The 18,145-nt window shown below is 36.9% G+C and overlaps 2 pseudogenes; both read left to right on the top strand.

Annotated features, from left to right (window-relative positions):
• The first annotated feature begins 522 nt into the window (after positions 1 to 522).
• LOC149541679 (linamarin synthase 2-like) lies at positions 523 to 2,308 on the top strand (annotated as a pseudogene).
• A 12,456-nt stretch (positions 2,309 to 14,764) lies between these two features.
• The window catches only part of LOC149541676 (UDP-glycosyltransferase 85A1-like), a 117,386-nt pseudogene continuing 114,005 nt past the window's right edge, over positions 14,765 to 18,145 (top strand).

The following is an 18,145-nucleotide window of genomic DNA, read 5'->3' as shown; positions in this document are numbered from 1 at the left end:
GAAGCAGGGGGACTCCATGGGATAGTTCAGTTCAAGTGCACTTAACTACTATGTTTCTTCAAAGTATAAGTGGGCTTTATAATGAATGATTCAAAGGCACAACAATTATTGACATTTTTGCAAATGTAGTTGCAAACAAAGTGGACTTCACTTCGGAGAAAAGTCAGTAGTTAAGCATGTTTTAGCTGGAATAATATTGAAATGGACGACCTCCCGATGCATTAACTTTGTGAATATCACCTAGATGTAATGAGTACTAAGTGTTCCATTCATTCTAATTATGAAAGATGAGTTGTTGTGAATTACTATTCATTAAACATGACTATTGAATCATGAGAAAAGATGAATTATTGAGAGTTTGATAGAGACATTTTAGGTTCATACTTCACAGATTGTACACCGCTCAGCCAGTGGTCTCATACCAAAAATTATGCTCAGCCATTGTCTTTTAAATTATGGTATATTCAACCATTCTATACACGAGAAGGAAGAGAGCGCACTGTAGTGAATAGCTAAGGACAAATGGTGGCTCCTTTGCACGCAGTAATCGTGTCGGGTCCTGCCACGTGAATCCATTAATGAATCTTGCAGAGCTGCTTGCGATGCGAGGATTCTTCATACCTTTTGTAACCACTGAATGGATGGATCAGCGCCTTTTGAAAGCAGCTTCCAAAGATGCAGCTGCACGTGACCGTGAGATTCAAGAAAGGGGTCTCAAATTTCGGTTTTTGACTATCCCTGACGGCTTTCCGCCTGAACTACTGAGATTGGAGAGCTTTTGGTTGCGCTGCAAAGATTGGGCCCTGCTTTACAAAGTCTGTTAACCGCAGCTGACGAATCTCAAGTTGTGCCGCCAATCACTTGCATTATATCGGATAGCTATTTTTCCTGCACGGCAGAAGTGTGTAAGAATCTTAGGGTCCCTAGAGTTATATTCTGGCTTACTTTCTTCTTTCCCTGAGTCATATCCCAGTCAAACATATTTTTCATTTTTCCATTTTGTGGTGTTTATTACCTCAGTTGGGATGTACCCCTGTTTCACATTATTTTGGCACCAAAAGAGCTATTATGAATGCCCTGTCTTGCTCTGTTTGTCTGTATCATTTATTTCTTTTTGTTTCTTGATTTACTTGTTTCTTGTCCGATCTTTGACGAAAAATATTATTGCAGAGGATGATTTGAAATCAAAAGAAAAAGTCATCACGTGCCTTCCAGGAAAACTTCCACCTATCAGGCCAACGGATATTGCCTCCTCCTTCCGCGAGAAATATATCTCAGAAATCATAGCATAGCGGACTACGTGCTAGTCAATACTTTCGAGGAGTTGGAAGGGGGTAAAGAAGCTCAAATGGGTCTCAGCGTTAATGGCTGCCCTGCTCTGGCAATAGGCCCTGTCTTTCTTCCAAATTTCTTGGAAGGTAGGAAATCCATGTACAGCACGTGGGAAGAGGATGAATCTTGCTTCCAATGGTTGGATGCTCAAGCAAAGCAATCGGTGTTATATTTTTCCTTTGGTAGCGTTGCTGTAAAATCTGAAAAGCAATTGCATGAACTGGCTCTCGAACTGGAAGCTTGTGGGCACCCGTTTTTGTGGGTACTGAGATCAGATATAGCAGAAGGCAAGTCCGTAGAGTTACCAGACGGTTTCATGGATCGAACCAGGGATCGGGCCCTCATCGTTAGTTGGACCAATCAGTTGAAGGTAAGGCCCTCTTTCTTCTGGTACAAATATATGTTACATGGCGGTCAATTTTTAAAAAGTTCAGTTTACTTTGAATATTTAACACTTTTAGCTTAGGAATCAAATTTTTGTATGTGATGTTTAAGTCATATGTTAATTTGCTTGCTATATATGTATGTAATATGCATTAAGATACAAGATTTTAAAATTCATATCTAAAATATATTTTTTTAAATGTTTGTAGGTGCTTTCTCACCCTTCTCTAGGAGGATTTCTTACGCACAATGGGTGGAACTCTACTCTCAAGGCAATTAGCATGGGAGTTCTGCTTATTGGATGGCCTTATTTTGGTGATCAGTTTATTGCTTGTCAATTTGCAAGAGACATATGGAACTTTGGCCTAGATTTTGAGAGTGTCAATGTACATGAATTCAAATTGGTAACAAAAGAGGTGGCAGAAAGCATCGTCAAAAATCTAATGGAAGGTTCTATTGGAAAGGGATTACGATAAAATGTTGTGAAGTTGAAGAAGGCAGCAAGGAAGGCAGTGATGGAAGGAGGAACTTCTCATACAAATTTGAGCACTTTGTAGAAGATATGCAAAAGATAGTGAAATCGAATGTTTGAGAAGTTGCCAAATTTTATCTTGTAAAAATAATCTTTTAACATTTTTGTACTTTCAATATCAGATAAACTATTGAACATAACCAATGATGTTGGCATGACATAACTGCCAAAGTCATGTGAAGCACTTTTGATCTAAGGCTATGAGATGGGTGAGGTCACAAATTAATGCTAAGGCTTAAACATACAAGTCTATTCGATCATCAAAAGCATAAGCACACTTGCACCATGATGGTCAAAACAAAATATTAGACCACTTAATTGGAACACACTATGGGATGATCTCAATATTTTAATTTATCTATGATAATAGATTTTATTTATTATGTTGAATGATATGGAAGCTTTTCAAATAGAGTGAATGTAATGCTTTATTTTTTACATTAGCTTACCAATTCATGTACCTCGAAATGATATATTTTCATTTTATGTTCGTACTTAGGCTTCATTAATGTTCAATCTTATAGATCCATGCTTATTCATTCTTCTTTTGTCTTAAAGACTCACACAATTCCCAAACATCTCACTTGAATTTGATTATATCTTCTTTGGTTCAATTCTTTCTTTAACATTACATAACTCTTTTATTTAATGGTCATTTCTTATATTTTAGAATGATAATCAAAATCTACAACTTGTACACTTACAGGGTTCTTCTTCCCCTAACATCTAACTTGTCATTTTGACATGAGTCAAATCTCACTCTTAAAGGCATTTTTAATAACTAGAGTCTCACAATACGAAAAAGGTAACCAATGTTGATTTTTCTCTAGAGATATCACTAGCAATATCAAGAATCTCTTTAAAAAAAGAGAGTAAAACATCCACAAAACATACAAAGTAGAAACATAACAAAGAAAAAATTAGAGTAAATATGCAAGTTTATTCATGTGTTGCATTTTGAAATACACTTACCCACTACAATTTTCACAAGTAGTGAAATTCCAAAATCTCTCTTCCATTAATTCTTAATTTCCTTAGAGAAATTTCAAAATAGGTATGGAATACACACTCATATAAGAAAAAATATAAGTCATGAAGTCATTTTCTAACCCTTAAAGTAGTCATATTAAAGGGCAATATTGAATATGTATATTTTAAAATCCATCATATTTTAAAAGTATATACCTCACAATGTAAATATCTTATATTTTAATGAGCGCCTAAATATATATAAATCATCCTCTCACGCAACCAAGGTAAAAAAATTCAAGTCTCGAACATTGATCCCGAGGCCATTTTGGTTCAAATCTTTATTTTAAAAATGAGGTTGTAGTCATTAAAGCTAATTTTCTCATTTTTCTTATTGTTATCCTTGTATTAGCATGCTTAATAGAGTCCTTACTAAAATATGATGACTTGAAATAGTAATAACACCCTAAATAAGAGGGATTGAAGATCCGTGAACAATTTTTCACCTTAATTATAATTAAAAATTACATTTTTGTTTGCCAATGCTAGGTTTTATTTATCTTCCATAAGAGAAGCATGAATTTAATGATAAACATTTTAGCTCATAATATACAACACTTACTTGGTTGGATCACTTTAACTTAAAAGGCAACACACACAAGTTTTATGATAAAAAATTGATATCTTAGAAGAAAATCCTTGTTTTGGTTTTTATCTTTATGATAGAAATCTATAAGGTCCATGTCAATTGATAATAGAAAGGATGACATAATTAATTTTATGAAAAACACTAGTGTGGAATAATTCTCTTCATGTAATTAAAAAACATAAACATTTATTGATGTTATTCTACTTTTCTATTACTAGCATCCAACATAGCTAAAAACAATATAACCAACATTTCATTTATTAGTAGAAAAAATATTTTAATATTTGAGCAACTAAAGTGTTATAAATGTCACAAGGAGTTCTATAAAAGAATGAACTGTTTTGTCAAATGTTGTTGTGAGTACCTAGGTAATGCAAAATGTGAAACAATACGTAAGGTATGTGAATTTTTTGACAAAATGCATAATGGAAATGTGATTTCATAAAATGCTATAATAGAAGGAAATGCATAGAATGAATTTCCCAAAGATGCTCTCAAACTTTTTGAGGTCATTAGGAAGTCTATTTTGTGCTCTAATCACATAAGATTCACTCCTATTTGTTTGGCATGCAATCATATCAGATTAGTGGACAAGGGATCTAATTGAAAAAGTAGACGAGTAACAACAATTAACAAGGTGTGCAAGTGCAAAATTTCCTACCTTTTGTGTAGTAGGTTTTTGAGTAAGAATTGAGTCATACTATACATGTAGATTTTTTAAAAATTTATGATGGTGACATATTAATAAATTGTTTATCTAAAGAGTGCTAGGTAAAGAAATATAGAACCATGTTTTTGATTAAGTAAAATAGGTTTTAGAGGGGTGCCTAAAACCTATCAATTAACAACAAAAGATGACAAAAACTTTAGAGAAAGCTACAAAAAATCAATTAACAATAGGCTAGAATAGGATGTCATAAAACTAAAGAAAAAATAGCTGTAAAGAGGAATAGGTAGGTTTAAACCACCAAAAGCCAAGGGGAAGATTAAAAAAAGGAATGTCAATCAGGGCACCATTTCTTTGACCAACTCCATGGCCTTGAGCTCTAACTTGCCCATGGTCTCTACCGCAACAATCAATAAATGAATGCCTTCTAGAGAATCCTCATTTTCCCTCTTCCTTTTGTCCACTCTCCTTCTATTGCTTGAGCTCTCTGCCAGTTGGTAGTCATCTTCTTCAATGACACTAATTTTCTCATTGTCCTTATCCTCTTTGCCCCCAGTGCTTTCCTCTATAATTAAGTGCAGTTATTTTATATTATCATTCAAACCTTTCATAATATTGAGGCTCTAGTTAGCCAAGCTATGGAGGGTGCTCTCCATCCTTTCCACTCTTTTTTCCATCTTGGTTACCCTCACATCCAGCTTGCTATTTTTATCAGTCCCATCCCCCCCTTCCTTCCTTTCCTGCCCTTGCATCTAGATCTTAATCTCTTTTACTTCATGGAAAATCCACTTAGTAGACTAGAAATTGTCCACCATACTATTGCGGGTGTTGTTTAGGAGGTTCATCCCCACCTCTCTTGCATTATCACTTAAAATCACCAAATCCAGGTCTATGCATTCCTCCAAATGAATCCTACTATCACTTCCCTCCAAGACTTCTAGCTAGATATGTTCTCTCACTAGGCCCATTTTCATTGTATTAGTTTCAAAGTTCCTCCAAGCTATTTTCCTACCCTTAGCACCAGGAGTACAAGTGATTTTTTTAAAACTATAATCCTCTTTACTCTCCTCCTAAGCATTGGGATGGGTCTCCTTTCCCTTACCATGCACCTTCTTAGCTTCCTTATCTCCTCCCCTCCTCCTTTTGGTCAGGTTGTCATCCTTTCTAGCTACCTATACCTTACCGGTACCCATCTCTTTTACATCATCCTCATCATTTGTTTCCATCCCCTCTTCCTCTTCATTGTAATCCCTTGCAAAATTAATCTCAAGCTTAATATTCCTACCCTCTAGGCCTTTCCCAGTCTTTTTCTTCTTTTTCCTACCCAAGTCCTTCATAATCTTGGCCACCCCCTCTTCATCATCCAAATGCAGCCCATCACTATCCTCAATATCCAAAGGAAGATAAGACCTTTTCGTTTCGTCCAATGAATCCACTTTATAAGCTATAGCTCTTCCATAGGTTTGAGACTTGAAGTGCTCATAAATAAGTAACAATAGATCCTCATGGAAGGCCAAGTTAGCATACATTTTCTTCTCAAAACCCATGATATTGTTATTTGCAGAGAAGAAAAGGTAGTGGGGGATGGAGATTTTTTCCCATACTTGAAGTGGTTTAGGATGACAAAATGGTGGGTATGAATTCTATCCTACCTAGTGTCAAGTGTAATCTAAGAGATAATCATCCTTAGAAAAAACCTCCAAAGTTTCTTTATTGAATTAGGTTCATAGTATGCACTAGTCTTCACTAATTGTTTCATCTCCTTGGCATCCTTTTCAAAGTCTTCAACAACATTGAGGGAAACTTTCTTGTCCCTAAATAATTTAATTCCTTGAGTAGGAGAATCAATTACCTCCACAATAACCCCTTCATTGACCTAAAATTCAATACAATCAATCTTCACCTTCCCATCTTTCCATGACGTAACCATAAGATTAGTGATCTTCGGATTCCAACCATGTAATTTCTCTATAAAACTCATGATGTCGCCTTCCCTTAGCTTCTCCTAGACCTTCAATCTCCTCTTCCACTTATTTGTTTCTCCCTCTAGCTCTGTACTATACCTTTTACCCACTATGTTGTTGTAGAGCTTAGAACAACTACTTTGTGTTCTCCATTTGCAAAGAGCCAAAAGCTAGTTTTTCTCACCAAAAAAATTCTTGCATTTTTCCTTAGTAAAGCAATTATAAAAACAATTACCTATCATCCAAAAAATGTGCCATAAAGCCCCCTAATTATGATAACTCCTTTTGGGCCTGTGCCAAGCTTTCATCACTATAAATGTAGGATTGACAACATTAAATTTTATTATCACACTTTATGCTTCCCATCCTCCCCTGGATTATCTCAATCTCTATTAAAATTTAAGTGGCCACTTGATCCTCTCACCACTTGACCACTTAATAACAGGTCCCTTCTAACTACCTTATTGGCCATTCAATCAGCAACTATGTTAGCCTTTTCGCATACATGTGACACATAGACCCTCTCAAAGGTGAGTAATATTTTTTTGGTTTCTTCCATCATATTGTTAATACTCTAGGACAAGGGATGTTAACCCCTCAAGCATTTAATGATGTTTTTAGAATCCCCCTCAAGCTAGAGAATTTTTGCACCTATCTCTTTAGCTAGCTTAGTTATTTGAAGGGCAACACAAGCCTTTGCAAAGTGATTAGTTTAGTGTCCCAGAGGGAATGTTATGACCACTATACCATACCCAAGGAAATTTATGATCAACCCTCCACTACTTGCAGCTCCTCAGTTACCTTTAGTCACACCATTGAAGTTATCTTTGTGCCATCCCTCCAAGGGCAAAGGTGAATGACATTTCTTTCTTCTTTTCTGAGTGTCATTGCTACTTCTGATATCTACTACAAATGGGTTAGATCCTTTGCATAACATAAAATTTAGCTAAAAGATAGGCATCCCTAAAGATATAATTATTGTGTTCCTTCCATATTTCCCATCCAAAGTGAGGTAGAGCCCATTTGATAATGGCTTGGAGCCCAGATCCCTTCCAATAGTAATCCCATTGCCTAAAGAATTTAATGGTTGAGACAAGAGCACACCAGGTCATCCCAAAAGCTTGACTAAAAATAAAGGACACCAATCTAGTGAAGGAGTAATGGATAAATAGGTGATCTACAAACTCATCCTAGTTTTTACATAGGAAACATCTATTTGGTATAAGAAGACCTCTTTTACTTAGATTGTCTACGATGAGAATATTGTTCTAGAGTAAAAGGAAAAAAAATGTTAATTTTAGGCATAAGGCCAAGGAACTAGGCCTTAGCCCAGTCTAGTTTGGGGTCCTACCTCATAAGAGCTTGGTACACCAAGTAGATTCCATTGTTCTCCCAAACAAGTCGGTCCTGATCCTCATGTAAAACCACTGAGTGAAGAATAGTTATTAGAGGTTTGAGGTGCTTAGATATTAAAGAAGGGTCTCTCTAATCTTGGCTATGTCTATAGTCACTAACAAATCTGCCATACTTCTTAATACAAATATTAGCCCATTTTTCATATTCAAGAATATTGTGTAGAGGCCCATAGATCAACCAGTTGTTCTGCCAGAAAAGAGTGTCCTTGCCATTTCCCCCACTCCATTTTTCCTTTTTGTTGGTCATCTCTCTAGCTCTAAGTATGACATTCCATTTATTTGATCCATTCGGAATGGAATCTCCATAGAACAAGTGTTTTATTGAAGGTCTACAAAGGTACCTATCTTCCATGATGTCCCACTAGTCCCCCTTGCTAGAAAAGATTCTCCAAATCTATTTTTCTTGGAGACCTTTATTGAAATACCTTATTTTTCTAATACCCAATCCCCCATTCCTTTTGGGGAGGCACACATTGTCTCATGCCATGAGGGGAACTCTCTTGTTGTCTTCTGATCCAAACCATAGAAAATCCTTCTAGATCTTCTCCAAATGGTTGGCATACTTGAAGGGAATCCCAAAGAGACTCAACACATAAGTTGGAAGTGTTAGAATTCTTTCAGAACAACTGAAAGGGGGGGTGAATCAGTTATTCAAGGTCCAATAATGTCCAATACAAATTTTTAACAAAACAGGGGTGAATCAAAAGTCCTAGCCTTTTTACTTTCTTCTCAAATCCTTAATGGCATATAATTGAAATTATCATGCATGCAATTAAAAATTAAACAATCATGTAAAGTAGGCATGCATCACCCCATAACACAAAGGATTTGATGACCTAGAAACCCTCCGGGAATAAGAAGGTAAAACTAGGGTGGGCATGACACCCACAAAAATAACTGCGCAATTGATTTCAACCACTTCTGATGGTTTGCCCTATTAAAGGCTTTACACACTATTGGATGTGACCCTGTCAAAGGATTTCTACACCCTATTAGGAGTGTGCCTTATTATAAGACTTAAGAACATTCAACTTAGAATGTCACCCTATTAAAGGATTTATATAGAGCTATTAGGCCCACCCAAGTCCATGGGATTTATAGTCACCTTCTTGAAGGAATCTTTTGTCCCTCTCTAAGGATCTCCTATCCTTCTCCTAGGGATGTCTTATCCTTCTCTTGGAGATCTTCTATTCTTTACCTAAGGCTTATCCACCTAGTTGTTAAGCTAACCTAGCAATGTAGGATTTCAACGTCTAATACAATGGTAAGAAAGTATTAGAAGGGTTTTGACCTGATAAAGATTGCAACTCTATCATTGCAGATTTTAGATCACTCTTCAGTTCTTTTCTTTGCTTGGCTTTTCTTTCTTGTAGTGCTGATAGCTTGTTCACCCTTCAAGATCTATCTCCTTGAGTTCTTCCACTTGTTATGCCAATGCACTCTATGGTCACTTGATCAACTCAGAGTCTTGAAGCTCTATGCTTGCTTCTTACTGTGTCCTCTCCTTGACACTTCACATTAGCCTTCTCTTGGCTTCTTCACATGACCACACTTATGACCAACTCCCTCTCTAACTCTTTTGATATCTAACCTGTGACTCCTTATAAAGAAGTTCTATTCTTCATTTCCTTCTCAAATCTTCCCACTCATCTATTTGAATTGATCTGAGAAAAAGATATTGTTTTCCCTCCTAATTGTTTCTTTCAGAAACTTCATAATAAATCCATTAGCATTCGCCTTGAATTGGTTTGCATGGTTTACATAAAATTCTGTGACATCTACTCATCATCCTTATAATCCAACTAATTCACAAAATTCAATGTAGCAAACTTATCATTACTGATCTAGTGAATCTTTTGACTTATTAATAATGTAGTGACTCAACATCATTGGATTACTAATGCTTGACACTGACTGGGTTACTCGGCTTCTGTTGTTTTTTTACTAGTGCTTGGCACCTGTAGCATTTCTACTTTGCTTGACACTTGAATACTTACTCAGGATCCATTACCTTTTTCTAATGCTCAACACCTAAAGTCTTTTCCTGAGTTACTCGACACTTTAAGGATTGCTCGGCACTTGAAGTATTGCTTGACACACACTGAAGTTGAACTTTCTTGGCTTCAACTGAGAATTTTCTCGGCTCTAACTAGCTTGCTTGGCTCTCACAAATGAACTTAATTATGCTTTACAAATGACTTAGTTAAACCTTACATTTTGAGTGTATCTAAGTGTGTCCATTCCCTTGTGTCTTAGAGTATGTCATCAATACATTATTTCATCATTGTCTTAGTTGATCCTTATACTTCATTAAAACATCATAACTTCAACCTCTCTCTAAGTGTTCTAGTTACATCTTGTGGATTAACTCCTCCTTGTCAATCATCTAAGTGATAGTATTTGGATCACTTAAGCAATTATCATTCCTACAAGTAGAAAGTTTGACATCAATGAAAAAAATTAATTGAAAGCATTCTTTACTAATTCCATCATTCTTCATTCAAAGATCTTTTCAATCATTTTCAACAATCTCCCTCTTTGACATTGATGGCAAACCAAACTGATCAATTGATTAAGCTGATCAACATAGTTACCACCAAAATTATATACCAAATAGAAAACTTGTTGTCATTACATATCTTCCTTTTTGTATCATGTCTCCCTCTTTGCAAACTGAATCCTTTGTTCTACTTCTCCCTCTTGACTACTGCACCCTTACTCTATATCCTTGATCCTTCATAGTTGTTGTTTGTTGATCAATTTCTTAACTCTTCTGAATCTTCCTTTTTCATCTCTCTCATACATTCTCATACATCTCCCTCTTACCTTTGATTGATCAGTTTCTCATAAATCTCCCTCTTTGACATAAATGCCAAAGATGTGGCATCTTCAACATGCTTGGTGTAAGCTTTGCATCTTATGTCTTTCTCCTCTGTCACCATGCTTGTGACTGATTTGGAATTTATGTTCCTATTGTCATCATCTACATCATTCTTCTAATATTTCAATGATCTACTCCTGTTGATGTAGGGCAGCTTCTTTGTTGCTCTAATATGCTTGAGTTAGGGATTTTACCCCCAACTTGCCTCTAAGATATTCATAAGCATCCTTAGGCAATGGTTTTGTGAAGATGTTTGCGATTTGCTCCTTTGTGTGAATGTACTCCATCTTCACTTTTTTGTCTTCCACCAATTCTCTAACATAGTTATACTTGATTGCAATATGCTTAGTTTTTGCATGCATTACTGGGTTCTTGGATATGTTTATAATACTTGTATTATCACAATACAGTATCACAGGTTTGGTTACCTCTTCTTTCATTCCTTTCAATACATGTTTGAGCCACATAATTTTTGTGCAATTGATTGCTACTGCGACATATTTTGTTTCTGCAGTGGACTGTGATGTGCATGTTTGTTTTTTATTGGTCCAGGTAACTAGCCTTTTGCCTAAGAATAGTGCTCCTCCACTTGTGCTTTTTTTGTCATCAATGCTTCCTCCCCAATCTGCATCTGTGTAGGCATTTAGCTCAAACTTTTCATTCTTTTTGTAGTATACGCCAAAATCATCAGTTCCTTCGAGATACCTCATTATCCTTTTTACTGCGACGAGATGATTTTCTCTAGGATTAGCAAAGAATCTAGCCACTATTCCAACTACTAATGCTATGTCTAAAAGCTTAGGAGCCATTATAAATAAAGAGAATATCGAGTTCATACCTAAAGCTGGTGATCTAGAGGACATATGTAATTGGAGCCCCATGATCCTTCTGAATGTGTCTTATAAGATTATTGCCAAGGCACTTTCCCTCAAAATTAGGCACATGTTGTCTTTAATTGTGCAGCCTAAGAAAACTAGCTTCATCAAGTCCACATATATTCTTGACAACATCATTGCTATCTGAGAAGGTATGGAATGGGCTCGCAAGTCCAAGTAGAAGGCTATTTTATATAGATTTTGCTAAAGCCTATGATAGCATTGAATGGCCCTTTATCTTGGCTATGCTTCAGGCTCTAGGTTTTGGTCCCAATTTCTTTTAGTCCATGGAGATGCTCTTTGGTGATGCTAATGCTTGAATTACCATCAATAATTTGCAATATGAGGCTTTTGGACTCTTTCATTCAATCAAGCAAGGTTTCCCTTTAGCTCCTGCACTTTATGTCCTTGCTGCTGAAGCTTTTGGCTATTTGCTAGCTCATTCTATGTCTTCAAGGTTGGTTCATGGAATTTCCTTGCCTAAATCTTCCTCCCAGTTAGTCAATGGACATTTTGCTAATGATTCCTTTCTTAGTCTTCTTGAGGATGAAGAAAACATCAAAAATGCTTTAAATTGTCTAGACACTTTTTGTCAAGCCTCTGGCTCTGCCATTCAATGCCATAAAATGCTCTGCTACCGTAAGTCATTCCTACCAGCTCCACCTTGGCTCAGCCAGTTTTAGTGGAAATGGGTTACTCACAGGGAAATCTTCTGCTTTCTTGGCATTCTCTTTACCTTCCAGGCTTCACCTATGGAGCTTTAGAATTTTGTGCTTGCCAAGATTAGCAAAAAGCTTGATTATTGGATCACCAAGCTGCTTTCTCTTGCTGGTAAATTCTAGATTTGTTCGAAGATTTTGGTAGCCACTCATGTGTACTATTCTTCCTATTGGGCTCCCTCCAAAGCTTCATATCTAAAGCTAGAACATTTTCTTAGAGATTTTCTTTGGGCCTCTGGTTCTGATCATCATGGTTTTCATAGAGTTGCTTGGGATTTTTGTTTTCTCCCAAAAGAGTCTGGTGGTCTTGGCCTATTTTCCACTCGGAAATAGGGCCTTGCTCTCTATGCAAAATGGATTATCCAAGCTATTTCTGGCGATGAAGCTTGGAAGATTCTGGTTCGGCACTGCATTTCTTTCGGCTTCCTTGTCAATAGGTCTGCATGGAAGGGGATTGGTTTTCAAACCCTTCTCATCATGCATGAGTCAGTGGCCATACAAGGCTCATTTGTTATTAAGAGCATATGGAAACCCTAGGAAGCTATTAAGCCTTGGCTTCATTGGGCTATAGATGAGTTTCACAACAGACTCTTCTTGAATCAACAGAACATTTAGTGGTCTGCCCTATTTTCCATTCATGGTACTCCTCTCGCCAAGACTTAAAGTGTTAGTGCTCTATTTTTTTTCAAACATGACATTAGAACTCCTAAGGACCCCTTCTCTAGAGTCACCATGAGTTTTAGTTCATGGGAAGATATGCAAGTCTAGTATCGTCTTGTTAGTTCTGATCGACAGACTTTTGACCTTCTATTGTCTTCCATCTCTGTGCACTTAATTCATAAAGTGGGGATTCAGTCTGTTTGTCTTTGGTGGCATGATTGGGAGTGGTATCCTACCACTCCATTTTCCAATTACAAGCCCAAATGGGGTACAGATGGCTTTCGCCCCATCTTCTGATGGTTGAAACGCTTAATCAGTGATGGCATTTGCAATCTTCTCTTTCTTAATGGAGAAAACATTTTGACACCATTTGGAGTGCTATTATAGAACCCAAGATTGCCCATTTTTCTTTGTGCCTTGTCTTCCAAGGTCTTCCCCTAGGGCCTCGGCTCAAGCACATTGGGGTTCTTGATCCTAGATGCCCCTTTTGTGGACAACTAGAGTCTTTTTTTGCATATATTCTAGTTTTGTAAGTGTGCTCAAAATTATTGGTACTAGATTCATAACTTTTTCAAGCCTTTTAGGCCCGAACCATTTTCATGGCACATGATTTTGCTAGGTGATTCCCCCAGAATTCCTCAAAAGTTCACCCAGATTTGGCATGCCTTCAGGATGGAAATTTTGTTTTCTTTGTGGAAAGATAGGAATGTTGTTCTATTCGCTCACAATTTTTTAGATGTTAACATTGCTATGTACACTAAGGCATGTATGTAGATCCAGGTGCAAGCTAACAAAGTTGCCCTAGAAGTTGCTCACTTGTAGGAGTTGCTAAACCATTGGGGTAATGCTCCTTACACTATTACTAGAGTTCCTTCAAGTGCCTTTGCTCACACCTCAACGCCTCGTGGCCGCCATTCTTGGTGCCAGTCCTTAGGCCGTCGTTCTCACATGCCGTGCTCCCAGGCTTGCCACCACTTCTCTCCCAGTGGTGGTGATGGCAGATGGAGGCACCGCTCTGCTTCCCCACCCCATGGTGGTTCTGGTTAGTCCATGGCTCGTCATCTTGGTACTCGTAGAGTGCACTCTGGGAAATGGCCTTGCCTGGACTTGGTGATTTTTCCTCCGCGGATAGAGTTTAACGATGCGAAGGCTGCCACTAATCCCTTGGCTACTACTACTGCTGCTGACAACTAGACTATTCCCAGCCCACCCACCAATCCCACTGATGCATGGGGATTTCTTGATAAACATGATCCTCCTCTCTCAGTTGGCACTGCTTTGGTAGCCTAAGGTTGCTATATATGTTTTTTTTTTGATGTATAGTTGTTGTTTTTGATTGAGGTCATGTTTTTAAGTCTGGCTTCGGCCATGTGAACTCTTTCACAGGGTGATCTTGTATCTCCCAACCCCTTTTTTGTGAATTGTAATCTTAGTATATTTTTATTAATAGAAGAGGACTATTCATCAAAAAGAAGAAAGAAAGATGGGTTGTTGTGAACTACTAGTCATTAAACATGACTATTGAATGATGACAAAAGATGAATTATTGAGAGATTGATAGAGGCATGTGAGGTTCATACTCTACAGATTGTACACCAATCAGCCAGTGGTTTCATACCAAAAATTATGCTCAACCATTATCTTTAAATTATGGTATACTCAACCATTCTATACACGAGAAGGAAGAGAGGGCACTGTAGTGAATAGATAAGGACAAATGGTGGCTCCTTTGCATGCAGTAATGGTTTCATGTCCAGCACAGGGCCATGTTAATCCAATGATGAATCTCGCTGAGCTGCTGGCATTGTGAGGATTCTTCATAACTTTTGTAACCACTGAATGGATGGATTAGTTGTTTTTGAAAGCAGCTTCCAAAGATGCATCTGCATGTGATCATGAGATTCAAGAAAGGGGTCTCAAATTTTGGTTTTTGACAGTCCCTCATGGCTTTCTGCCTAAACATGGAAGAACTACTAAGATTGGAGAGCTTTTGGATGCGCTGCAAAGATTGGGCCCTGCTTTAGAGAGTCTGTTAACTGCAGTTGACGAATCTCAAGTTGTACCGTCAATCACTTGCATTATTTCGGATAGCTATTTATCCTACATGGAAGAAGTGTGTAAAAATCTTGGGCTCCCTAGATATATATTCTGGCCTACTTGTATTGCATTTTCCATTATTCACAAAAATGCTCACTTTCTTGTTTCCCTGGGTCATATCCCTGTTAAAGGTGTTTTTCTTGCTCTATTTGTTTGTATCATTTATTTCCTTTTTTTTTTCTTGTTTTACTTGTTTCCGTGATATATATATTGAGGTTAGTTTTGTTACCTTTGTTTCTCATTTGATCTTCTAAAATGATGAAAAGTGTTATTGCAGAGGAGGACTTGAAATCAAAAGAGAAAGTCATCACGTGCCTTCCCGAAAAAATCCCACCAATCAGGCCAACCAACATTGTCTCCTTCTTCCGCGAGAAATATATCTCAGAAATCACCTATGAGTACTTACTTTACGAGCCTTGCTTCCAAAGCATAGTAGACTACGTGCTGGTTAACACTTTAGACGAGCTTGAAGGAGGTAAAGAAGCACAAATGGGTCTCAGCGTTAATGGTTGCCCTGCTCTGGCAATAGGCCCTATCTTTCTTCCAAATTTATTGGAAGGCAAGAAATCCATGTACAACATGTGGGAAGAGGATGAATCATGCTTCCAATGGTTAGATGCTCAAGTAAAGCAATGAGTGTTGTATGTTTCCTTTGGTAGTGTTGGTTCCCAAAACCGCAGATTGAAAATCCAAGAGCCTGCCACTTCTCTGATAGGACTTCTCAATCAGATTTGGCCAACGAATGGAGATCACTTAGATTCCCCTGCACTTTGGGCTCTGCTACACCCAGGTGGGTAAACCTTCACCTTGAACGTTGACTACCCAATTCAAGGGTTTTCTATAGCGAATTTAAACTTTACGAGTTCCTCGACTGGCAAGGTCCTCGAACTTGATCAGAATGAAACTGAAGCTGGATGCTAAATACTTGATGATTTAATTTTTTGCATAAATTTGGTAAATAATGAATTTGATGCTTGGAGGAGGAATATTATAGATTTTTTGACTTCAAATAAAAGGCCAGTGCCTTCGCTTATCCAGGCGATAGAGTCAACTTCGGAGAATTTTTACATACAACTTCATAATGTTCAATGCATTTGTACTGCCAATAATTTTGATAATCTAGATGCAACAGAACAATTATGACGCAATCTTAAATTAGTCCAGATTGAAGTTTAACTCTACTAAGACAAACTGGACACAGCTGTGGAAACAATTAAATATTTCACAACACTTATGATGATCAAATTTAAAATGCTTAATTGATCATGTCCACTTATCTGATAACAAAATCATATACAGAATTTTAAAATATAATTATGAAGGACGATTCACCTATAGTTTTAAATCTCCATGCCATTAATGATAAACAAAGAACATTTTTATTTTATTATTAAAATAAAATAATTTTATAATAATAAAATAATAGAATTTTATTATAAAATCATATTATTGCCTTTATCTCTCCATACAATAAATATAAAATACTTCTCTTTTACTAAATGTCTGAATGTTCGGATACATCTCTTTCTTTTTTTTTTTTTTGAGTGATATAATGCTTTATTTATACTTGATTGAATCGAGAGACATTTCTCTTTAACATTAATAGTCATGTCCCTTCAGAAATAAATTATACTTCTTAGTTACATCCACTGCTTTTGAATTAGACTTTGTATAATGTTTAGACTAATATCATTATTAGTCTTCAGTCTTTAAAACATTAATTTCCAAATTTTATATTGCCCTAATAGAATTGATTTTTATTTAACTTGACCATGTTATTGCGTGGCAAATCATCTCCTTATACCCGACAGGGCTCATCTATTTTTCCTGCATATATTGCCGCATATCATACTTGTATAATTTTATAATTAGGAATCAACTCTTAGAATTGTCATGAATTTCGGGGAAAACTATAGTTTGAAAAATAATACTAAGGCAGAGCTTTTTCATATTCGAGCATTTGTGTATGAATTGTTAGGCCTTCAAAAAGTGTTTGTTGCAGTGGAGTATATTGCCTGGTGTTCCTTGCATATGATGCATCGACTCTTTTGTAACCAAGAGGTAGCATTATTCTACTATCATCTTCCACTCCCCTTCATCAAAAACAACCAACCCTCCCTTTCCATTAGCTTTCATAACTAGAGTTTCCTTTGCCGCATCAAAATTTATCACTATCCTCCTTCACATTAAACATGACAAAAATTTCTTGCTGACCTCTTTCCCTTTGGGAAAGTGGCCCCCTTCTCCTAGTCATTGTAGGCTGGGATTGCAGATTTGAGATCATTCCATGCATGGAATCACTCATTTGTGTAAGTTTTCCTATCAATGTGTCCGAGCAGCCAATTTACAAAGGGAAAAAAATCCCTTTTTCTATTCCTTCTTCCTTGTATGCATACCCTTCACTAAAGTTGAAGGCCCATCTTGGATGTGCCCATTCTAGCAGTGCCTCCAAGTTTGAAATTAAAACCTCTTCAAAGAGCTCCCTCATCACCCATGCAACAATTTGTTCGTGTTCTCCAACATGCAAACCCCATGTCATTATCATCACTTCTATATCCACCTAGACCTTCCAATAGTGGTCAGCTTCATGAAAGAGAAGGCCTAAAGTCTCTTGCATTGCTTGAATCACTAAATCAATAGGACATTTCACCATTTTATTTAAACTATGGTCTGCTACGCACCTAAACAACGCCTTTTGTTGCTTCATCATTTTGAAAGTGAAGGTCAACTCCATGAAACCTACACTAGATAACCTTCTTCAAGAAAATTTTAGTTTTAAAAAATCACCCCCTTTTGTGTTTTAAAGAGCTTTGCATGTTCTTGTTGATGCAGTCTCTGTCACATTAGCATAGTCACCATCTTCCTCTTTTTAAATCAGTCATGTTGCTGCACAAAATAATAAACACACACACTTTACAAAGATTTAAAATTGTTAATAAATCTTGGTAAATCCTCCTTTCTAACTTCCCCATCTTTGTAGAGGTTGGCTTAGAGGTAACTT

This window comes from Cupressus sempervirens, chromosome 8 (genome assembly GCF_028749045.1).
Source record: "Cupressus sempervirens isolate cs-2001-9-10 chromosome 8, ASM2874904v1, whole genome shotgun sequence".
In the NCBI taxonomy this organism is placed as follows: domain Eukaryota; kingdom Viridiplantae; phylum Streptophyta; class Pinopsida; order Cupressales; family Cupressaceae; genus Cupressus; species Cupressus sempervirens.
The sequence above is the reverse complement of the archived record's forward strand: the minus strand, read 5'-3'. Positions and strand labels throughout refer to the sequence as shown.